A 26,140-nucleotide genomic window follows, 5' to 3' on the forward strand; every position below is an offset into this window, starting at 1 on the left:
CCGTGCGTACGGCCCATAATTGCCATCATAGTCGTCTTTGTGAAGAATGGCCACCATCTCCACCATCTCTTTAAAACTCATATTAGAGGCCTTAAATCTAGGCCTCATAGATTTCGCAGACGTTCCAGCCTCCGGGCTGTCTCCACTACCTGAGGTCGTCAACATTTCAGGTGTCTCCGCCATTCTTTAACTCCACTACGCGCCGTAACAAAAAATGGGCGGAGAACATGAGTTAAAATCGAACGTCAGGGGCGGGTGACGCAGGCGGAGTTTCACACATGCGTAGTGTATAAAGAGGGGCCTTGCGCACGTGTCGTACGTACGTTCTGTGCGTCGAATTAGGGGGCGGAGAACATGAGTTAATTTCGAACGTCAGGGGCGGGCGACGCAGGCGGAGTTTCACACATGCGTAGTGTATAAAGAGGGCCCTTGCGCACGTGTCGTACGTACGTTCTGTGCGTCGAATTAGGGGGCGGAGAACATGAGTTAATTTCGAACGTCAGGGGCGGGCGACGCAGGCGGAGTTTCACACATGCGTAGTGTATGAAGAGGGCCCTTGCGCACGTGTCGTACGAACGTTCTGTGCGTAGGTGATAGTGGACCAGGACGTTACAAAACGAAGGTAATTTTAAATATATTTTTTTGGGGTTTTATGGTCATGACTTTGTAGCAAGCGGTCTATATGGCTTGATAGATTGATGAGGCCTACATAGGGAGAAGATGATGAGGGGTTAGCCGAAACCTATAATAAAAGTGTTTTTTGTCTTGTGACTTCATCTTTTCCAGATATAATGAATCCCCTATTTAAGGATCCAGAGTTCCTTACATCTTTTATTTCCAAATATCGAGAGATGAGGAATTTGTGGGAGGTGAAACACCCTCAGTATTATGCTAAGCATGTGAGGAAGTCAACGCTGGAGAGACTTCTGGCCTTTGTCCAGGCGACCATCCCGGAAGCAACAATGGAGACATTGCTCAAGAAAATTGGGGGCTTGAGGAACATGTATAAGAGGGAGCATAAGAAGATCCAGGAATCAAGGAGATCAGGAGCATCAGCAGATGATGTTTATGTACCCAGGCTGTGGTACTATAATCAACTACGTTTTCTGGATGACCAGAATGAAGCCAGGCCATCACTTTCAACCCTTCCCTCCACCCTTCCCTCCACCCCAGCAGAGGCTGATGAGGAGCAAGCTGGGTCTTCCATCCTGGATGAACCAGATATGACCATCTGGAGTCAGGTAAATTATTTTAACAAATATTTACTGTACTAATATTAATGATGTTAACTGGATGTTATAATTGTCTAAAATAATTTGGCACTCAAAATTGGGTATACATATCAATTGACAGTAGTGGCTAAATATGTTTGGCACCTGCTTGAAATAATTAGGGTGTCTGATTAGACTCTTTTATTAAAGAGAAGTATTCACATTGAATTTGCTATTCATGAGAAGCAAACTGTGTGTCATTGATGAACCCAAAAAAATATACTCAAACTATTGTCCTTTTTTTATACACAGGATGAGTCCATCCAGGAGGAATGTGGGGAAAGGGGCAGGCAGGAGGAGACCAGGCCCATGGACAGCCTGGAGGAGGCCGGATTCACCATCATCCTGGAGGAGGCTGGGCCCAGTGTCAGGCAGGAGGTGGCTGCTCCCAGTGAGGTGGCTGCTCCCAGTGAGGTGGCTGGGCCAAGTGAGGTGGCTGGGCCAAGTGAGGTGGCTGGGCCCAGTAGGAGCCTGACCGAATCCCAAGTGCCTCCCCTCCACCTTCCCAAAAAAAGGGCCAGGAAGGGGATGGTCACACAGGACGCATCCCTGCGCCTCATGCAAGAGGCCACCCGTTTTTTAAGGAGCCCCCCCGAAGCGGAAGAATCCTATGGCTGCTACTTAGCCAGCAGGCTTCTTCAGATGAATAGGGAGCAGCGCCTCATTTGTGAGCGCCTATTTGGGGAAACAATCCATAAGGGGCTGCAGGGCACGCTAACACAAAACACCCAACTACATGAGGCAGCCCCCCCTCCTCCTCCTCCTCCTCCTCCTCCTCCTCCTGCCACAACTGAAACACCAGAGCCACAGCCTCAAAAGAAGGCTACAGGGAAGGCTGCAGGGCAGCGTGGAGGAAAGGCTGCAGGGAAGAGAAGAAAATGATGACCTGGGTTCAGTCTGGTCTGACAGAAGACGCAGGCTGTTGTAGGACCACAGTCTGGGGACATCTAGATCATCTGCTGGTGCTGTTGATCTCTGGGATTCTTGGACCAGATTGTGCTCCCTCTTATATGGACTCCGCAAGATCCCAATTTTCTGGTACACCGACTTTTTCCAGCGTTGACTTCCTCTTTATTTTATTTTGACCATGAATAAATGGATCATTTTTTGAGTTTAGCAAAAGACTTTTTATGTTTTTTCTTTGAAATCATTGATTTTACACACAATGTTAAATTAACAAGGGACAACAATCTCATTGAGTTAGAAAAAAAACACACCAAAAATACATTACTAATGTCAATAATGTTCAAGTGGTAAGTCTTGAAAATCCAAAAATTTACGTAACCAAAAACGGTGCTTTGGGTTAACTTTATCTAAAAACTAAAAAATAATCACTATAAAAAAAAAAAAAACAGAATAATGGGTTCTTTGTGGTAACTTTACAAACCTAAAAAAAAAAAAGGGGAAAAAGTATTATTAGTATGGAAACATTGTTTTTAAAATGCATACTATATCATTCATGAGATCAAAGAGAAAAAGAATCCAGAAATCAGTTTGGGAGAACTCTGATTATGAACAGCAAAACACCTTCGTTCTTTATAGAGCCTTCGTAAAGAAGAAATAAAATGCGCTGCATTCAACGATCACAGATTTTGCAGCGTGATGAATGTGCTACCTACAATACGAACACTAGTTTTACTAGACCGAGTGCTTCCGTTTAGTTTTTGCTTATGAGCATGCGTCGTTTTTTTGTCCGTCGGACTAGCATACAGACGAGCGGACTTCGGGGTCCGTCGTACTTACGACGTAAAGATTTGAAGCATGCTTCAAATCTAAAGTCCGTCGGATTTGAGGCTAAAAAAGTCCGTTGAAAGTCCGGAGAAGCCCACACACGATCGGATTACCAGCCAGCTTTAGTCCGTCAGCGTCCGTTGGACTTTTGTAGACGAAAAGTCCGACCGTGTGTACGCGGCATTAGAGGCATACAACACATTTAATTATTTTATGTTTATTGAATGGAGTTATACTGTAACTAGTGTAGTTATATGTTATATCATTGTAGCATTATAAAATATGTTGTTGTCCGCATGTCCTAACTGTTAAAGAACTGAAGTGAAGTTTATTATTTGACCGGCCTGTTGCATCTTCACCCTGACAAAGCTAGATGACATCTTTCAGGACACCCTGGTCACCACCCACAACATTAAGACATATGCAAACCGCAAAGAATGAAATCCTCTGGGTGTGGGAAGGTGACATGCTATAATTTCAGTAAATACAAGGGACTGCACACCAATCAAGTAAAAAAAAATTTAAAAAGGAGAAGAAAGAAATACAGTCAAACCCAATCATTCACTGGACTCTTCCAGGATTATGGCTCTGTTACATTAAACAGGAAATACAGAGGCTTTCCAGTAGTTGCTTTTATAGGTGGGCCATTTCCACAGTTCTGCTGTCATGGAGGATGACTTGGGAAACTACATAATGTTTTAGAATAGAGACTAATCCTTTTTCATGGTCTAGATAATCATAATTAAATTAGTAATAATTACACTGAAATAGCAGAAGGTTTCATGACAAGGACAGTACTTTAAATAGGCAGCAGAAATATTCTGTTGAGAGTTTATGGAAATGTATTGCTTTCATTTCCTAGCTGGTAGCCTGATGCACAGCAATAAGATGTAGAGTGAAGATTTCTAGGTGGAAAAAAAAAAGTTCATTTTCTTGCAGCAGAAATGATACTGCTCTCAGCAAACAGTTATTGCCGAGATGAAACTGATTATCCAGTGCAGATAGAACTCTGATGGTTAGCTGGTTTTCTGTTAAGGCCTGGTGGAGATGTTACTTTCATTTCCGGAAAGTCACCATAGATTAAAGGACATCTGTCAGTAATATCACCTTTTCATTTTCTTATTAAATGAAATGTTGCAATGTTTCCTAGCGCAAACCTCAAATTTAAATAAATGATCACTACTACCAGTGCTGCTTGTTGGTGATAACTTATTAAAGGGTCTGAGAGGCCATGTGTTTTGTAAGGAGATTAATGTTATCATACAGTATGTTCATATAATGCAAACTACGAACTTGAAATGGAACTTCACTTTCTCATCAACATTTTTCATTTTTATGCTGCTAGCATTAGTAAACAGAAAAGATAGGAAACCATATCATATTTACTTGTTTTAAACCTTTAAAAAAAAAAAAAAAAAACTCTTACTTCCTGATTTCCAGGCCCAGACAAAGGATTTCCTACATGCCAGGAGTCTTCAGGAAAGGAGGAGGGGCTTTCTCAAAAATCTCCAAAATCACTCGCTTTTCAAAAGGGGAAAAAAAAAAAAAAAAGCAGCGCTTTTAACCCTTTCTCGGCCGTTAGTGGGGGTTAAAAGCGTCCCGCTAGCGGGCAAAAAGCGCCGCAAAAATGACAGTTAAGCTGCAGCGGCGCTTTGTGGGTGCTTCTAACCCTTTTTCGGCTGTAGCCGAAAAAAAAAAAGCGCAGCAAAAACGACAATAAAGCGCCGCTAAAAATAGCGGCGATTTACCACCGACGCCTGGGCACTGTCAGTGTGAAAGTGCCCTTAAAGTGAAAACAAGGCAGACATTTACCCATTTGAACATGCACAGCATGACACACCACACCACGCACCTTATTTATTATGGTCACTACATTACATAAACAGTTCCAACTTTGGAAAAAGTCATGTCTAGCCTTTCATTGTTTTAGGAATGAAACCACTAGTGGATGTTGTAAAACGAAACACATAATTTCCCAGCATTGAACGGAATTACAAAATAAGTGCATCATGCCAAAATCAACTCTGGAACACCTGTAAAAGTGAGATCATCTAAACAAAATGACAGGAAATGCAGTGACTTTATGACTTGTGTTGGAAATTGTAATTCTGACTGCTGGACTGCTGTAATTCTGTCAGATGGACACATAGGGGTTGATTTACCAAAACTTGAGAGTGAAAAATCTGGTGCAGCTCTGAATAGAAACCAATCAGCTTCCAGGTTTTATTGTCAAACCTTAAAGTGGATGTAAACCGTTTTTTTTTTTTTTTTCTTATGTCATAATGTAGAGTATAAGATTTCCTATCATTTGAGCCCAGTCTTGCCACAAAGAGTTAATCCAGCTCTGAGCAATCCTCTTTTATTGTTCAGTGAGATAAATCTTGACAAACAGAGAAAAACTTTATCAAATCCTCCCCCTTGCTGTGAGTGACAGGTGATTTACATATCTCGTACACTAGCCTAAGACATGCATTGTTTTTTAATTCCCTCCCCCACTTCTTTCTTCAGCAGCTCTGCAAGGATTGGCTGTTCCACACCTCACCATGATTTGGCATGCTGAAGTCATGTGGTTACTTTCCTGTCTTTTCACTGGATGTTAGAGATCATAGCAGAAGTTCAGTGTAAGAAATACACAGGAGAAAATGCATATTGACAAGGGGAGTGTAGAGGTGGGCGGGGAGTCTACTGACATCACGACTCCACCCACCGAGCTCCAGACAACAGACCCACCCACAGAATCTGGAGTATAACAGGGCTCCAAACAGCTAAAAGGGAGACATTTGACAGGTAAAGATACATGCAGGAGGCATGTATATCCTTATAGATAACCCCTATGGCAGTAGTTTAGAAAGGATGACATTGGGTTTACATCCACTTTAACTAAACAAGCTGAAGTTAGAAGTGGATTGGCTACCATGTACAGCTGCACCAAATTCTGAGTGCTCCAGTTTTAGTAAATCACCCTCATTGTGTAAACTAGCACACACATACACAATACATGCCAATGCCTCGTTTCTGTCCACCGCAATTTGAACCTTTTCTCCAGGTTTATCTGCCTTTGTACAATTCCAAAACCTACTGAAAGGAACACAAACTGCATGAAGGTGCAATGTTGACACCTGCATACTGTGTGATCCCCGAGTTTTGGGGAACTTAAAGTGCGCTGGATTGGATTCATACCAAGACAATGATATTTATTGTTGGCTCCTATCAGTCACAGTCCTGTTCATTTACAGTATTATCAAATAACAGGTTCTCCTTAAGAGTCTTTAAATCAATTGGATCTTTAGCTTCTTGAAAGAAAGCCAGCATTTCTTATGTGTTGCTGTAAATTCAGTACAAGCTCCATACTGTGTATAACTGTGAATAAACACTCTTTGTTTCAACAGGCAAGGATTTTGGAGCTCATGAAAAGTCTTGAACACAAAAACGTTATCCTGCTTTCTTGTACTGTTCAAACACGAGCATGTAATTGGATTTCAATTCTCTTTCTCAACTGGGCATGATCCAATGTGGAAAATGAACAAGCAAATAGGTAACACAACTGCCAGATACAGAAAAAACATAACTGGAGCTGCCAAGTGTAGGAAAGGCAGACCTTTTACCTTTTTGTGTTTTTTTTTTTTTTTTTATAAAAAAGGCAACCAAAAAGCATTCAAACTCCGATTTCAAGACCAAAATATTTTAAGTGATTGTAAAGGCTTTTTTTACATTAAAATAAAATTAAAAAAAAAGATGTTATACTTACATGCTCTGTGCAATGGTATTACAGAGAGCAGTCCCTTACTTCCTTTTCTGGCGTCTCCCACCGAGCTGGGCTGTGTGTGTCCAGTGAGGCTCAGCCACGCCCCCGCTCACAGGATTTGACTGACAGCCAATGGAGTGTTTTGTTTTTTATCTTAATGCATAGAATGCCTGCTAATGTAAAAAACACTAATGCCCTGTACACAGGACCGATTTTCCCATCCACACATTCAAGGTTCTCCCTGGTGAGTGTTTATATTCTAACAGCGGGAAGACTTCCCACCATCAGAATACACCGATTAGCGCTTGGAATAGCCTGCAGCACCGATCAAGTCGGGAAAATCTGACAGGTTGGTTGTACAGAAGTCAATCGGTAGTCAATCCCTGCTGAACCAGGCAAATTTCGATCCATGTATAGGCAGCTTTACATTTTAGAACCACTTTAAAGGACAAATCTGAAAAAGGGTAAGTTGCATCTCTGTTTGTGTCCTGTGCTCTGTTATTACACATTTGTTACTATTCCCCTCTCTGACTTTGTCTCTTAAACTGGCCATACATAAATCGAAATTCGTCCCATTCAGCGGGGACTGGCCAAATTGAAATGGGTGATTGCGTATGGGCTAGCTGGTTGTATACAAGTCAATCTATCCACTTGTGTCAATAGCTCTTGATATTTTTACTGCTTGCTATTTTTTTCTTAGGGTTATTGGTTATCATATACCCTTTTATTTCTTTTGTGTGTTGATTTTGGTTGCCCCTTTTTAGATGTACTGTAGTGAGCGTCCCTCTGTCCGAATTAGTGCTTTTTGTTGCTTTCTAATGTTATATGGACATCCTGATATATGTCTATCATTATTGCATATTCATTTCTCTGTCACTTTATATTCTATTCCATGGCTATATCCCTTTTTTAACTCTTCTGCCCCATACACACGGTCGGATTTTCCAACGGAAAATGTTCGATGGGAGCCTGTTTTCGGAAATTCTGACCATGTGTAGGCTCGGACATTTTCCATTGGAATTTCCGTCACACAAAATTTGAGATCTGGATCTCAAATTTTCCGACAACAAAATCCGTTGTCGTAAATTCCGATCGTGTGTACACAATTCTGACGCACAAAGTTCCATGCATGCTCGGAATCAAGCAGAAGAGCCACACTGGCTATTGAACTTCCTTTTTCTCGGCTCGTCGTATGTGTTGTACGTCACCGCGTTCTTGACGTTCGGAATTTCCGACAAGATTTGTGTGACCGTGTGTATGCAAGACAAGTTTGAGCCAACATCCGTCGGAAAAAATCCATGGATTTTGTTGTCGGAATGTCCGATCGTGTGTATGCAGCATTAGATAGCACTGATGCTATATCTGTATAACCTGTAGCACACTATGAGACCTGGAAGGGAATTTTTTTATTTTTTTTATTCTTAGAACACAAAAGATGTATCCAATACAAACTTGGATGAATAATGCAGCCCAAATAACTATGTTGCAGGTTACTGGCAGCAATATCACCTTGTTCCTCAGCAATGGAATACAATATAAAGTGACATAGGAGAAAGAGAAGTAATAAAAAAAAATATGCTACATAGTAAGTCTATATGTGGGTTCTCCAGATAATAAATTGACAGGGAAAGTGCAAGATTGTAGAGTACCCATATGATAAATGTAAGAGGTATGAAGTATAAGTAAAACTGTCAAAATTCAAATGGATCAAAAATGTAATGCAAATTCCAAACAAATATGAAACAAGAACCAACAACAATAAAAGCCAAAACAGATTTGACTTTTTCTAAAAGTTACTTTAGCATAACATAGGGGAGTTAAAGGTACATAAGACCACCCAGATAGGGGTGACCACAGATTACTCAAATGCCCCAGAATCCCAATAAAACAAGGAGATGCTGAATATCTAGTAGAGTTATCCACAAGGAACAATAATTCAAATAAAAGCGGATACCTCTGGCAATGGAGAAGAAAGCACATACCTCATCTGGCTTAAGGTAACAGTAGTACCTTGTGTGAGTGTAAAGCCTAGTACACATGGGCCTGAATGTCGGGCAACATTGTTCAGTTCAATAAAAACCATCCGATATTCAGCCTGTGTGAATGGCAGCCGGCCCGACAGAAGCCAGCCGTCAAGCATGCTGGAAAAGCAGCACCTGACCAGCTCCCGATTAACGATTTCAGCCAATGGCAGAGCACTGATCAGAGTATTCTGGCAGGAGGCATCCCCCTGTCAGAACACAATACAACAGCAGGGGAGATTACTGTACTAACATTGGATTGTTAGTACAGCGGCTGAATGAAAAAAAAAAAACTAGTGGTGTGTACTAGGCTTAAAGTGTTATGCCCTGTACACACAGTCGGACTTTCCGACGAAATATGTGCGATCGGAGCTTTTTGTTGGAGTTTGAGAGCAGGCTATAAAATTTTCTAACAACAAAATCTGTTTGCGTAAATTCCGATGCTCAGAATAAATTAAGAGACGAAAGCTATTGGCTACTACCCCGTTTATAGTCACAACGTACGTGTTTTACGTCACCGCGTTCAGAACGATCGGATTTTCCAACAACTTTGTGCGACCGTGTGTGTGTTTGAGCCAACATTCGTCAAAAAAATCCATGGATTCTGTTGTCGGAATGTCCGATCAATGTGCGATCGTGTATACAGGGCATAACTGAACCTAAAAATGTTTTTTTTTTTACCTTAATGCATTGTTTGCATTACGGTTAAAAAAAAAAACTTTTCAATTTCCCTGTGCCCCCCTTCCCCTGTGTGAAGAGTAAGAGAGGGGAGAAGAGATCAGTGCTGTGCACGGCTGCATCTTTTCTCCCCTTACTTCCTCTTAAACACAGTATTTCGAGAAGCAGCAGGAGCAATTGGCTCTTGTTGCTGTCAATCAAATACAGTGAGGAGAAAGTGGGGGACGGGCCTAAGTCCCGCTGTGTAAGTCTATGGAGCGTGGCTCCGTAGACACACAGGTCAGGAGCGTGCAGACTACGTTTCTCACCATAGCAAGCAGCTGGCTATGGTGGACAAAAAAGAGGAGCAGCCGAGATTGCCACCAGGGACCGCAGAAGAGGAGGATCGGGGCCACTCTGTGCAATACCACTGCACAAAGAAGGTAAGTAAAACATGTTTGTTATATTAATTAAAAAAAAAAAAAAAAAAAAAATTTGACTTTAGTAACACTTTAACCACTTGCCGACCGCTGCACGCCGATATACATCGGCACAATGGCAGCGGTGGGCAAATGGGCATACCTGTACGTCCCCTTTAAGAGTCGGGGATAGCAGGCACGTGCTCGCCTGCTGTGTAAAGCGTGACTGTGCCCACGGGACCAGCGGACTCGATTTCCGCCAGTTTCCCGGCGATCGTGTCACAGAACCTCAGAACGGGGAAGTGCCTATGTAAACAAGGCATTTCCCCATTCTGCCTTGTGTCATGACAGAGATCACTGCCCCCTGTCATGTGAGTAGTAGCCCATCCCCCCACAGTTAGAAACACTCCCTAGGACATACTTAACCCCTTCACTGCCCCCTGGTGGTTAACCCCTTCCCTGCCAATGTCATTTACACAGTAATCAGTGCATTTTTATAGCACTGATCGCTGTATAAATGACAATGGTCCCAAAATAGTGTCAAAAGTGTCATAATGTCGCAGTCCTGATAAAAATCGCAGATTGCCACCATTACTAATAAAAAAAATAATAATAATAAAAATGCCATAAAACTATCCTCTATTTTGTAGACGCTATAACTTTTGCGCAAACCAAAAATATGTAGAAGAATACATATTGGCTTAAACTGAGGAAAAAAAAATGTTTATATATTTTTGGGGGATATTTATTATAGCAAAAACAAAAAATAATGCATCTTTTTTCAAAATTTTTGCTCTTTTTTTGTTTATAGCGCAAAAAATAAAAAACGCAGAGGTGATCAAATACCACCAAAAGAAAGCTCTATTTGTGGGGAAAAAAGGACGTCAATTTTGTTTGGGTGCAATGTCGCACGACCGCGCAATTGTCAGTTAAAGCGGCGCAGTGCCGAATTGCAAAAAGTGCTCTGGTCAGGAAGGGGGTAAAATCTTCCGGGGCTGAAGCGGTTAAGTTGGCACCCTAAATTATGTTGATCACTAAACATATGTTATCCTCAATTTGCCTATTCAGGGTAAGACCCGATTGATTTGGAGAGATCAGCATACAAAGAATAGATTTAAGTCTGTCTGCCAGTAATCTACTCAAAATTTTAAGCTCATTCTTAATAACTGATATGGGTCTTTAATTTTGGGCTACGTATATACTGTATATTTTAGATTTACGCACAGATTTTCTATTATTATTACAATAAGAACCCTTGTGGGTACACACTGATCACACATTTGTTACAAGCTTATGTGCGCAGAAGTCAAGGCATAAAAAGCAATCTGCAGTCTGCCCAGGTTAACAGTCTCTATAGACTATTTTTATTATTTTTTTTTTTTTTTATCTTTTACAAGCTAAGTGAGAAATAAGCACATTTACTGCAGACTGGCTGCCTCCAATGTATCTTAATAGTCAATCCAGTTGTTGCTCAGTGTAAATGCTATGGTTGTGATTTTACAAGATATTTACACACTATAAATTTGTTATTCTTGCCATTTCTTTACAATGTGTTACAATTCAAACCAGCCCTGACAACAACTGCAGAAAGACTGGCTTCAGCAGTATTTTACATATAATGCTGATTTGCGTCGATCGTTTATTTTAATGTATTTCCTGTCCTGCTGACTGGATCCCGAAGGTCACTATCATTTGATTTTGTACTGGTCTGTAAAAACCTATTCATAACAGAAAAATAGTAGGCTTCCACCAACCAAGTGTATTCTTGGTATTCTCACGGGTGCTTCTGCAATTTTGTGTACAGGTTGTAAGTTCACATGGGCAGAACCCACTCTCTAAAGGCAGCCATAAATGGATGAAAATTCAGATGGTTCAGCAGAAACCAGCGGGCATTTCCATTCATGTATGGGCAGGCTGGTTGTACAGATGTTGACTTACCTATCGACAGCGCTGAGAGCAGCAGAACCACAATGCAGGTTGGTAATGAAATCCACTGATGGCTGCTCAGGCTCAGATGTCCCGTCAAACATCAATTAGCAGGCAATGAAATGAAAAGTAGTGTTGTCAACTGCAAATGATCCTTACGATAACTTTATTGTTTACAGTGAGTAAAATACACAAAGGCTTACGCGTTTCGTCAAGAAGCCTTAGTGACAGCGCAACCTGCTGGCTGAATGAAAAAATAAATAAAGATTAACCGCTTCTGGACCGTCCCACGTACCTTTACTGCAGCAGGGCGGCCTCTCTACATGAAATTTATGTATCTGTACGTGATTTCGCTCTTCCTGGTCTGGGGCACCAGCGACCAGCTCCTGCTGTAAATGGACAGAGCAGGAGCCAATCAGCTGACCTGCCGATCATTCTCAAGGCAGACAGAACGGTGGTCTGCTTATGTAAACAAGGCAGATCAACATTCTGTGATAGGAAAAGACAGAGATTGTGTGTTTCTGCTAAGCAATGCGGAACTCTGTCTTCTTACAGTACAAGCACCCCCCCGCCCGCCCACCCACAGATAGAAAGCACACATTTACCCTTTGATTGCCCTGATGTTAACCCCTTCCCTGCCAGTGTCATTAGTACAGTTACAGTGCATATTATTTAGCACTGATCACTGTATTAGTATCACTGGTCCCCAAAAAAGTGTCACTCAGTGTCCGATTTGTCTGCCAAAATGTCACAGTCCCGCTATAAAAGTCTCAGATCACCGTCACTACTAGTAAAAAATAAAAAATGAATAAAAATTCCATAAAAATATCCCATAGTTTGTAGATGCTATAAGTTTTGCGCAAACCAATCAATATACGCTTATTGGGATTTTTTTTTTACCAAAAACATGTAGCAGAATACATATTGGCCTAAATTGAAGACGTAATTAGATTTTTTACACTTTTTTATTGGATATGTTTTATAGCAGAAAGTAAAAAAAAAATTTTTTTTTTCAAAATTGTCAGTCTTTTTTTGTTTATAGCGAAAAAAATTTAAACCGCAGAGGTGATCAAATACCACCAAAGGAAAGCTCTATTTGTGGGAAAAAAAAAAGGACATACATTTTATTAGGGTACAGTCAGTTAAAGTAACGCAGTGCAGTATCGCAAAAAATGGCCTGGTCATGAAGGGGGGTAAACCTCCTGAGGCTAAAGTGGTTAGTGTATGAAATGCCTAATTCTTACTATACTTCTATACTATACTATATTGAACAACTGCAAATACTAATCTTTGGAACTTTTTAGTTATCAATCAACCTGTACCTTGCTTATATCTATTACTGTGTACAAAACCACGGGTTACGGTGGTGCAAGGATAGTAGTAAAAGTTTCACTGTAGTCCAGGGGGGGGGGGGGGGGGGTCAACATGCATTTTGCAGTAGCTCCATTTATTTTTCGATTTGGGTTTAATAACACTTTAAATTCAATGTGGTTCTGTGAATCAATGAAAGTGTAGATGGGCAGCAACCAACTTAATGGCCGATGTCAAAAGTGCCTACCCAAAGAAAATAATTACAAATCAGTATTAGTTGTGACAACCCCCCATTCAGTCTTGCTACTAATAATGCTCAGCTGCTTGGAACCCTTTCACACTTTACAGTGGTAATCTTATAGCTAGAGAAAACAAGAACATCAAAAGGATAAGTATTAGAGTGACATATTCCAGCAATGAGAGTGATGCACAGGAAGCGGGCAACGACACTATCAGTCGTGTGACCTGTGTTATTTTAATCTAATGGCCATACTACAAAGCAACACATGCTACTAAAGAACCAAACAAATCCCATGTATCAGTTAATGAAGTGTACAAATCCTTGGCCTAAAAAACATCTTTAAAGACATTTCTTTGCATTTTTTATGAATTTGAGAGCTCGAACACTCCAAACATACACAATTTCAGATTTATTAAACTGAAATCCATAAAAAAACATTGTTAATGAAAGCTTCATTTGCACACTGCCAACACTTTCGATCATCTACTCTAAGCACAGCACGTGATAAAAATACATGATATCAAACTAAAAAGCGGAAAATGAATAGCAGTACACAGATATGACAGGCAATCTACTTTTACCTAATGTTTTTAATGTAGGTTTTCTTGTCCACGTATTCTTCCTAATGCCATAAAATGTTACCATAAACTTTTTTGAATTGTCAGAAGTTTTAATGTGAAAACACTCTATCCTGTAATATTGTAATATAATAAGTTCATACTTATGTGTATTGAATTGTATGGTAACTGTGCTGTCTGCCTGTAGCATGAGGCTATATATTCTGCAATATTTACATTTTTGGTAAACTCATTCAATGAATCCAAGCTCTGCAAGCTGAGATGACATGCACCGCATTGATGCATTCACACAATTTTACAGTAACCATGAGATAAACCAAAGTTCAGGAATATTCCTTTATCCCATTGTTTTGCAAATCTATGTACACTACAAACTGTATGATTGAATCAGTTCTGAAATCGTTGTTTTACTAACCTGACAGCTTATTATTCTAAACAGGAAGCCTTCATTTTGTTTGCAAATATTAAAAAATTCTAACTACCAGCCAGAATCAGTCTTTACATTTAAAGAGCATCTGTCATTTTAGATCCATCGTGGCAGCGCCTGCTAGTCGGCATCCACTCACCTGCTGCTGCCACCACCTCCCTCACCTTGTTGTGTCACTGCTGCATCACCAGCCATCCCATTAAAGTGAATAGGACTGTCAGTGAGTCAACAGCGGGTCAGAGGAGGAGCTGCTGTGGGAGAGAGATGACAGTTTCTCTTTAAAAATGATGATTTAAATCAAGTTGATTTAATCAAGCCTTTTTCCTGGTGATTTCAATTATGATTTAAATCGTGATTTAAATCAACTGGATTTAAATCAAATCCACCCTGAAAAAAGTGTAGGAAACGATTGTATACATGTCAACATGCATAACATCTTAGAATTGGTTCTCACCTGTACATTTTTACGGGTACATTTTTTAAGCAGTAGATGTGACATTCACCAAATATTCACTTCGGGGGAATCTTTCTGGTGAAGGTAGAGCTGCAAGATTAATCATTATAGAATCGAAATCGCGATTCAACTCTCCTCACGATCTTAAAACAGCATTTTCCAATTCTATGGAGCAAGTGCAGAGAGATCTCTGCTCACTACTGACAGCTGACAAAAAAAATAAATAAAAATAAAAAGCCAGCCAAGTTTATCACAATAAAGAAAAACATTGTAACATGCAGTTCTTTAGATCAAAGGAATGAACTTCGGTCTGTAAATGAGGTCAGTTTAACCACTTAGACTTTTTTTCTGACACTTGTTGCTTACAAGTTAAAAATCTGTATTTTTGCTGGAAAATTACTTGGAACCCCCAAAAATGATATATAGATATTTTTTTAGCAGAGACCCTAGAGAATAAAATGGCGGTTGTTGCAATATTTTATGTCACACTGTATTTGCGCAACGGTCTTTCAAATGCAATTCTTTTTGGGAAAAAATACACTTTAACGAATTTAAAAAAAAACTAAATAGTAAAGTTAACCCAATTTTTTTTGTATAGCGTGAAAGATGATGTGAGAATCCTAAACTTTATTCTAAGCAAAAAAATTGTGGTTCTCATTTTAGCCAGAATCATGCAGCTCTAGGTGAAGGTTTAAATTACAGTAAATATTTCACCTGATGGTTTTCTTTTTTTTTTTTTTTTTTTAACACGTTAAGGTGTGTTAACAAGTGTTTTCATGTGCTTTTCAAAGTGCGTCAATGTGTATTATTAATGCAAAGGTGCAAGCCCATAGCATACTTTTTATCAGTTGAAATAAGGCTGCTGAACTAAATATACACTGCTCCTTCATCCTTTTTTTTTAAATTTCTATCTGAATAGGCGCTGGCCGCAATATGCAGATTTAGGTTGGCTCCTTTTTCTTACAGGGTCTAATGGAGCCACTCTCAGGATCCCCTCAATCTGCCTCTATGCATTAGCGGATATGTAGTCCTGATAAATGTAATAAAAGAAAAGAAAATTACTCATTAGTACATGCTCCCCACCAGGGGGTTCAATGGAGCACAAAAAATACAACAATACTCCTGCCACACCTCCAGTCACATTGACCATGACAAATAAAAGCTTTTCAGTTCTTGGTATTGTATAGACATTTAGAGAGGAAAAGCTCTTATGGCCAACACCTGGCAGCCCCGGCAGTTGAAGGAGGCTATCAAATTGTGAACAGTGGGGTTTTCAGTGATCTTCATACCAATGTTATATTTGGAGTTATTGACATTTGTTCTATATTCAGAGCCATTATATCTCTGTCAAAGTCCTGTGTCAGTCATAAATAAAGCTGACTTATTAACTAAATTGTGTAAGTGTATGATTATAGTGTAACTCCTATTATGGTAGATTACTTCAAATAATCTAGGTTTAAATTGATGCTCCAAGGTTAACTGGTACAGTATTGCATGCATAATGAGAAGAGAGAGGACAGAGGCGAGAAGATACAAAGCCGTACGGAGATCGTCAGGGATATGAACACAAAAACGAAGAAGGAAAGGAAAGGAAAGGAAAGGAAAGAAGGAAGAAGAAAAGAAGAAAGAATGAAGGAGGAAGAAAAAAGAAGGAGGAACAAAATACATGCCACTGTCCAGCTCCCCTGCTCCAGGATCCTGGCCCTGCAACTCCACAGATTAAATATTCTAAAAGAGGTTTCCCATCCCCTAGAAGGCCTCGACCTTTAATTAAATGGTATATATTTAATATACCCACATACTCTCAAAGAGTTCTTGTTTGTCATTAACTTTGCTATTCATACAGATCACTATACCAAAGCTAAGAGAGGGACATTTGAGTTGCTGTGAGATAGAGAGGGAAGTAGTTCCAAACAAGGGACAGTCCCTCCAAATGGAGGACATTTGGAAAACATGCAACTGTTACCACACTACATTAGGGTAGACTGTTCCGAACGATCCAAAAGGCAGGCTTGTCTATTCATCAAGCAAGTCCACTTTAGTGTTAACAGGTAAGGGAAGGTAGAAAATGTCCATGACACATACTGGCAGACTTGTGCTCTCCTATAGAAAAACAAACTAAAATATCTATCTCCAACAATCATGGTGAGAATAGTGTGACAGGGCTCCAGGGGCTCTTCAGGGTTTCCAATCGAAATACCAGAGTCATTCCCAAATCTTCTGGTACTTAGGATTCTCAAGTGCAAAGGAAATGAGGGAGCCAGTACATTTCTATCCATAGTAACCATACAAGTAGGCTACTTTTTTAAAGTTCCACATAAAAGGCTCAAATTGTTCGATGATTCTTAAGCCATGGGTAGCCCTGTACATTACATTTTAAAAAATTGTCTGAGCCAGGTGGAAAATTATCAGCTGAACCAAGACTTATCAGACGCGGTCTAGGTGCAGCAGCACCATTACATTAAAGCAGCCACATTGTTCTGTGGTTGGGTGTCTGGTAGTACAGACTGTATTTTGTCTTTGGGGCCTAGTATAGCTACAGGGTAATAAAACTTCAGTCTACGTGTAGAACAAATAAAATAAGTTGTTCTCAGTTAGTGACCTGTGAAGTGTGGTTGTAATTTAATGTTACACATGAAAGTGATAGCAGTGGTGCCTGCCTTCTAGAACGTGGAGAACCTTCTTTGTTCGAAAAGTTCATTTTACTATGATTCTAAATACAATGTGCCTGTTTGTTTTATGGAAACAACTCAAATACAACGCACACATTGCAAGATTTATATCCATATAGATAGACAGATAATATCCCTTCTCATTGAAAACAGCTCAAGTCTACAACCCATGAAAACTATTCTCAGGTTCGCAAGCGTTCACAGTCTATTAAGTTGACGTTCACACCCCAATGCTGTAACTAGTGTTACATACTACGGGGCTGAAGTCTTAAATGTGTCCCACTTTACAGGCTATCCAGAGGGGCCAATCACATGCTTGGTTAACTTTTAAAGTGTTTGTGTGTTTATTGAGAATAAACAAAGGAACGTCAGCCTTGTCTGCTGCCTGCTATTTTTTTTTTCCAGCAGTAGACAGAAAGTTGGTTGTTCTGCCGGCTTGCACAAGTCACCTTTCTGCTTAGGAGGAGATGATGCATTCTTGTTTTATTTGCTTATTTCTGCCACATCCTGCCATAGAGAAACTCACTATTTAAGTTGGTAAAAACAAAGATGAAGCTTGGGTAAACTCTTTAACTGTAATTAGATGGCAAAACGGGGAGCAGAAGTAATTTGAAAGTGAAAAGTTAAATATCATAATAAATGGATACCTTATAAACTGTCATTCAGTTAAAGGGCAGCACTAAGGAGGAATACAATTCGCTATTACAGAGCTGAATGCAGTCTTGGCAAACAGAGATGGTCATTTTCTCTTCCCATTCCTTTGTACCAAATTGTATTGTAACTGTAATCTCTGCCTTCATTTTGTAAAGCGTTGCGCAAACTGTTGGCGCTATATAATTCCTGTATAATAATAATAATAATACAGCTCCTTGATGCATCGTATGTTTTAATCTTCAAACACAACCAGCAAAGCTTATTACCCGAGCTTTGGCTCTAGCTGCTAGCCCTATTGCTGCAACTCCATGGCTTTCACCAGTAACTCCATTTTCTAAATCATTCAAGATGTTAACTATATCCTGATAAAATAAGCACAATAGTAATCTTCCAGTCAAACACGGCTCCTACTTTAATATGTGGGACTAGCAATTAACGTATACCATACCCAAAACTTTGAAATGCTCCTAATTGCCCCTTTTTAGCCCTCATACATTTTAGCATAAATCTCAATTTATTTTTCCTTTTATCCAAAGCTCCGGCTCCTCCGTGCAATGTCCAGGGCTGAATTCCATAGAGCATTGATGTCACCCACCAGCATCCCCTGCTCTAGGCATTGTTAAAAAGGGAGATAGTTCTCTCCTACTAGTCACACATTTCACAAAGAAGACAGAGCTTTGCGGTCACATGATCGCATAGGAAAACAAGGAAAAATTGCGATTTATTGAAAAATGTATAAATTACACTGGGGAGGCAGCATTTAAAAGGTGGGGTACAGTATATCCTAAATTTTAAGCTTGCATTTTCTGGACATGCTTCAAAAAAATGTTTCTTGCAGCATGGTTTTACTTTCACCTAGGTGACATTTTATCTTTTGAAGTAAGCTACTGCTGACTGGCCATAAATATGTGCCAGCATGCTGAAAATTCCGAATGATACTGAGACTTTCCAATGCCTGTGTGTGTGTGTATATATATATATATATATATATATATATATATATATATATATATATAAATCTATGCCATTTTGCCTGCCAAAATATTTCTGTCCCTTTAGTTCTGAGATTTACATGGCTCTGCCACACAGAACAACCAGGGATGGGGGGGTTGACCCCATGGTACACCCCCAGCCTGCTATTTTGGAAGGAGAAGGAGACTGATTAAGTCATCTCACTGCTCTTTCCTCCTCCTATAAGCAAAGTTTTTGTTAGTACATTTGCATGCAGCACATTAGATTGGCTCTCAGGTCTGTTCATCATACTTGCACACCTGCCTGAGTACTGCTGTATAGGGGATTGCAAGAGGCTGACACAAAGTTTTCAGATTCAAATTTAGCTTAATACATTAATTGCATTAAAAAAACATACATATAACGATGTATTAATGTTTAGCTGCATTAATCTGTGTTTTTTATGTCAGCAAAGCAAATTCTGCACTAGATATTCGGTCCTGTGAGTCCAGTAGCAACAACTGGTTTAGACTAGGGTCCAAAAGTTTTCCATTGAAAGCGATGGAAACACATGTCAATGCGTATCATAAAGCACATTAATACACGTCGGCGGGTTATTATGACACACATTGATGTGCAATGTAATGGCATTGCAACGCGTGTTAATACTGAACATTGATGTCCTTAGAGCCCATTGATTTCAAATGCATCCAGCAAAATAAATGAAAAGGACTGACTGGGCCATTAAAGTATATCTAAAGTCAAAAGTTTTTTTCTTTTAGTTTTGAGCAAGGAATGATAAGGTTTATATTGTCTGTGTCACCGTAGGGGGATGTACCCTCTTCAGTAGTCCTGTTTATAACATAAACAACCTGGAATCTACAGTATAAGCAAAGAATGAAAATCAGTACCCCCATCAATGTGTAAGACGGTGTGCCCTTACCATAGCCAACTGCTCGCGGCACAGGATTGCTGACTCCTGCATGTCACTGTAAAATGATATGATGTGGACATACTGACTTGCTGAATAATCTGATGCACCTCTTAAGAAATATGCTATGATCAAAAGGTCTTTAATTGCAACACATTGTTTTTTGGGCAGCTTAGCTGCACCAGCTAAGCTGTAATATATTAAAAAAAATAAATAAAGTGATCAAACCTTAAGACCTGTCTCCCGCCTCTAGCCCCCCCCCCCCCCCCACATGGGTTAAATGCTCATTAAGTCTAAGGGTACTTTCACACTGAGGCGCTTTTCATGCGCTTTAGTGCAAAAAATAGCACCTGTAAAGCGCCTCTCAAGCCTCCCCAGTGTGAGTGCTTTCACACTGGGGCGGTGCGCTTGCAGGATGGGAAAATAAGTCCTGCAAGCAGCATGTTGAAATCAATGGGCAGCGCTGCCGAGTCGCCTGCAAATCGATTCGGCAGCAGCGCTTTTCGCGCGTTTTGAACCCCTTGTTAACCCCTTCTTTGGGGCTAAAAGCGCCCTGCTCCTGCCCGCACAGTGCTAATGCTTGGGCGGTCTGAGTGTGAAAGTAGCCTTAGGGTGCATTCACACATGTGAATGTGCCCTGCCTGCGATTAGATGCGCGTAGACAGCCCCATTGAAAGCAATAGGAGGCTACTGCCTTTCTCTGCTAATCACGAATACTCACATGTAATTGCTCGAGCAGGAGTGATCGGCCCTGAACGCAGGCAGTCTGCATCCAGGGCTGATCACTTACATGTGATCGCTGCATGAATGATTACATGCAAGTGGGTGCGATTAGCTGCGAGAGCTGGCAGACTTCCATTGCTTTCAACCGCCGCTGGGGCTGTCCCATCTGATTGCAGGCAGGGTGCATTCGTGGGTGTGAATGAACCAACCCTAAGAGGTAGAAAATAAATTGACAGTATTACTTAAGCTGGCCATAGATTAATTAAAATTTGGCTGATTTAGCAGGGCATGGCTGAATTTCAATCCATCTATGGTCGTTTCTATTCATGAGAAGTCGATCTACTCACAAACAGGCTTGTTAGAAATTTTTTGCTCGATCGGAGATGCAGCCAATTAGCTGCAGTGCTGAGCAGTGTATTCTGACAGCGAAGGAGTCCCCACAGTCAAAATACAATAACACAGCGGGGAGGATTCCTCTATCCACCTCACTTGTGTGGATGAGGGAATCTTCACCTTTTTTCAATCAGTCCACTAGCTGATTGAAAAAAATTGATCCATCAATGGTCACTAATAGTCTATTTCTCACTCCGGCACTCTAGGTAGTCTTTCAGCAACAAATATAATGCAGGACTACCAACCTTGCATTGTACATGAGGAGGCAGGCATTCTGCCTTAAAGAGGAGGAAGCCTACAAGAGTAAGGATAAGGCAAGTATTATACTTATCTTATCTCTGTCCCAAAGAATTAATGAGCAGTTACTCTTGCAGTGGGGGGGCACAAGTCAATATTCATATAAAACTTCCCATTATTACAAAATAATAAAAAAATACATATTCTTAAAAACGCACAGGGTTAATTTTGGCCTGAAGGACATTTTACAAATATATACAGATAATATTGGTACTTCTCCAATACTGCATGTGTTATAAAGTTTGATATTCAGCAGATTGCTTGTTAATGGCATTGTACATCCAATGTTCTAGATTCATTCAATCAATTAATCTCTTAATCAGATGCCACTAAACATACCAAGATATACCATCACTTCTCAAAAATGTCTGCTCTTTTCAATCTCCACTTGCAGGAAGGGGGCGATTCCATGCTACATCCGCGTTGGATGTACGATGCCATAAAACAAGCTATCTGCTGAATATCAAACTATATAGCATATGCAGTATTGGAGAAGTACCGTTATTATCTGTATATATTTTTAAAATGTCCTTCAGGCCAAAATGTGGCCCTGTGTGTTTATAAGAATATGTATTTTTTAAATTAATTTTGTAATAAAGGGACGTTTTATATGAACAAATAACTATGCAAATAGGGATGGTGGAAAGCTTTTTCCAGAACAGAGTGAACGTATGGAAGCAAAAATTGTTTAAATGCAAAAAGGCATGTGTATTTTTATGCCTGGTTCACATGGGTGTACTTAGGTGTATGCCCACGCGAAGGTCGTGTTTGCCCGTACAGGGATGCACATGTGTTCTGCAATAGATTTTAGGAAATACAATATCACCAAGACGAAACTACAGGTTACGACTGCACTGCTGCTTTCTGTCTAGCAATGTAAAGGAGACTAAGAAGCTATAAAAAGATGAAAGGGGAGGAACTATCCTTCAAAACCAACATTTTGGATCCTGTGTGGAAAATCCAACTTTAGCTTAACAGCAAAACATGTTTGGAAATGATTCTCAACCCAGGGACCCATTGAAAATGAGGCCACCTCCTGCTGGCTGACTGAGTTTATTTTATCCATCATGTGGCCGTGCAATCACATAATAATTAGTTATCAGTGTGACAGAAACAGCGCAGTCTTTTAGCTTGTGAGGCTTTGATATTGATTTGACACAGATTACGTTCCTGAGCATACAATACCTAAATTATCATACTCATTACATTTCTCAGTAAATAAGAAAAGCAAACACCTCAAACACAAGACATCTATATACCTCCCAATTATATGAAATGAGAAATATGCCTTCTAGTACAAATTTATAGACAAAGGGCACATCCCTGTTATGCCCCCACTTACACCTACCAGAAAGAATTAAAAAAAAAAAAAATTATAAATGTAATCAAGTGTTTTTTTTTTGTTTGTTTTTTTTAAACCACAACTTTATAGTGGCTTTTTAACATAACAAATGCAATAAGTTAGAGGACTAAGAGATTTTACCATCAGCCAAAATAGAACGGAGGAGAAAAGGGGGATGGAAAGATATGGTTCCAAGACAGGGTCAGACTTTCCAAATGAAGGACAGTTGGGATCTATGCATCCAAAGAAGAGTTCTAGTCAGTAAGACAAAAAGCCCCAAATTGTGGTTTGGATAGAATAGGGAAGGTTTAGGCCCTCAGTCAAGTTTTTATTGCTGTCTGTGTCCACTTGCTAGGAAGATTAATTTCTCTTTTTGTCCTGGTGACCATTAGAGCTATCACCAGAAGAAGAGGTGACAATCCAATGGGAACAAAATGTTCTGGTGGCAACTGTCTAAGATACGAATTCTCCTCACTTTGAGGAGATTTCCTGTCATCTCCCGCTGGGTCTCCGGGGCTGGAAGTTAACAGAAGTCTCTCTAGCTTAGTATAGACAGCAAAAACAAAAACAAAAAAAATAGCCTGATAGGGGTTTTAATCTTTCCCAATTTTATCCCAAACTACAAAAATGTATGTATTTTGTAGCTATACATTCACTGCATACAATTCAACAGTGGATTTATATTAGGCTGTAATACCCATCTTTTATTATAGCTGCAATAATGCATGTGGGATTTGCTACAAAGCCCTTTGTGAAAATATAATGACGTTGTTGTTTAGAAACCCCAAAATCAGAACTTTGCTTGAGATGGGCTTCATGATTTTATAGAACATTAGTTTTCTTCCAAACAGGGCACCAAAAATCAGGTGCTGGTAAACAGTTTTTTTCACTTTACATATTACTATGTTTTGTTTTTTGCCCACAGTTCTCCGTTATTACAGATTTTTGCCATGTCAGCCACTCTTGAAGAAAAGCTAATAGTCACAAAGTAATTTAAGAAAATACATACATTTATTGGACAAATATGAACTTAAAATCGGCTCAATTGAGTCAACTCGATGGACACGTGTCTGTTATCAGCTTGGAATACATTTGAATTTATTTGATCTTTGATCTGTTTCATTGTGGAAAAAATTGCAAATATTCAAACTATGCATTTTCTCCCAATGGAAAATAAATAATCAAAAGTAATATTTACTGAGTTCCTATAGGCCTCCAGATAAAAATATCAAAAGAGGCAAAAGTGGATTTTTCTTTTGGCACTGGGGCAATTTTTATCAGTAAACTAGTAGCATTAGCATCTTGGAGATGGTAGGAAACAATGTTGTAAAAAAAAAAAAAGTCTCTTAATAATGTTTTACTGTACCTTGTGGTCAGTGTAGAAAAATGTTACACTGCAAATCTGGTCATGACAGGTGTCTATTAATAAAACAGAAAAAAAGAAATCGTATACCTGTGTTTTCCATAGTGAGGCAGCAGTAAAGGAAAATGTGCCTTTCTAGATTTACTGTAAGTTAGTACAGCAACAAATTTGAAATGGATGTTTTACAAATAAAAGGAGCTAAAAATATAGATATATATTCATCGGCGAGCATTAACACAATATGGGCATATATAACAAAAAAAAAATAAAGGACAGAAGGCCCTTATGTTATGTATATGTACTGTATATCTGTAAATCTGTTCTTTTTTTCCTTTTTTTTGTGTGCAGCATTGCTTTTTTTTTGTTTTTTGAATTTAGAAAAATAAATCTCATCCAGTGCAGTACATTGAAAACATTTTAACTATGCTACATTTCTCTTTTCTGATGGTATTGATCAGCCTTTCTGTATCTCATGCAGCCATACACAGCTTGAATTTTGGACAATTCTTGCTGAATCTGACAAAATTTGAGCCGTGGGTGGCCTTACCAACACCACTTAATTCTGAAAATCAAAGGAGCAAGGTGGAATCTCAACTAAACAGTGACTGCGGCCAATCAGATGCAGAAGCAGCGGCTGTCATAATTCAGTAGCCAGACAGAGGAGATTCCTCTATCTTCCAAGTTTAGCATTAATAGAATAATTAACTGATTTCTCTCATTCTGCACTACAAAAGGTTTCTATAATGTGATGATCAAGTTAAAACTACACCCATAAAAAATACTTATTTATATGGTGGTAAATCTTTGCAGTAGCTCCCACTGGTTTTGTTTTTTTTTGCTTGTTTTGAGCCCTCTTTTGAACAATATCATCCTAAAAAATAGGATGATATTGATACTGTATGGAGCTGTGTATGGCTGCATGAGATACAGAATGGCCCATCAATATCGGAAACCCGGGCTGGCATTGCTGCAAAAAGAGGTTTGCTGGTGTGCATGCACCCTCAATGTAGATCCTATAAGCTCTTTAAAATCAAGCTGGTGCTTCAAAAGTAGAGCAAGTAGTTAAAAAACTGGGGCTGCCACTGCACAGCCAAGCCAACTGCAACATGCACACTGTACACACAAGAGGCCAATAAAAGGTTCAAGCGTACGAGGTACGAGAAGGATTTATGTGTAGGTTACCTGTCCCAAAGACACAACCTAATTAAGCCCCTCCAGCTATTTCCTTGCTGCACATATTACTGCAGGCAGTAAGTTGCAAGTTTTTCCTCTCGACTCTTAAGCCTCGTACACACGATCGGACTTTCCGACGGGAATGTTGGATGTCAGGCTGTTGGCGGAAAATCCGACCGTGTGTATGCTCCATCGGACAATTGTTGTCGGACTTTCCGCCAACAAATGTTGGCTAGCATGTTTTCAAATTTTCCACCAACAAATGTGTGTTGTCGGATTTTCCGATCCTGTGTACACAAATCCGTTGGACAAAAGTCCAAAGTACAAACACGCATGCTCAGAAGCAGAAGCGGTCTGTCTTGTAAACTAGCGTTTGTAATGGAGAATTAACATTTGTGACGTGGCAAATTATGTAATCTCAAAATGCAACGCACATGCTCTTCTTCTTTAATGGGATAATAATGAAGCTGCTTTGCTGGTGATACTGATGGAGTTATTGCAAACAAATCTTCAAAGGCTTTTTTTTTTCTAGTGATATCAAGAATAATATTATTATTCTTTTTATTTTTTTTATTTGTGCAAGTTACCATTGTGCAACACCATTATCCCGTAGTTTAAAAGATCAAAGATACAACTATGTTGGTGTCCCTTGTCAATTTTATATTATATTATTTAAAAAGTAACTTCCTACTTCCTACTTCCAAACTGTCATTTGAAGTAAAACACTTAGCCAAGTATTATTCTACACAATTTTTTTATTGTGCATTAAAAAAAAAAAAAAAAAAAAAAAAAAGACATGCTATCTGCCAATAGAACTTAACCAAAAGGTGCATTCTATGCATCCAAAAATATACCAAATC

At 39.6% G+C, this 26,140-nt stretch overlaps 1 protein-coding gene across 2 annotated transcripts in view; it reads right to left on the bottom strand.

The window, feature by feature from the left end:
- The window catches only part of CHST11 (carbohydrate sulfotransferase 11), a 255,202-nt gene that overhangs the window by 142,927 nt on the left and 86,135 nt on the right, over window positions 1-26,140 (bottom strand). The window lies entirely within an intron of this gene.

The sequence above is a fragment of the Aquarana catesbeiana genome, linkage group LG03 (assembly GCF_042186555.1).
Source record: "Aquarana catesbeiana isolate 2022-GZ linkage group LG03, ASM4218655v1, whole genome shotgun sequence".
Classification (NCBI taxonomy): domain Eukaryota; kingdom Metazoa; phylum Chordata; class Amphibia; order Anura; family Ranidae; genus Aquarana; species Aquarana catesbeiana.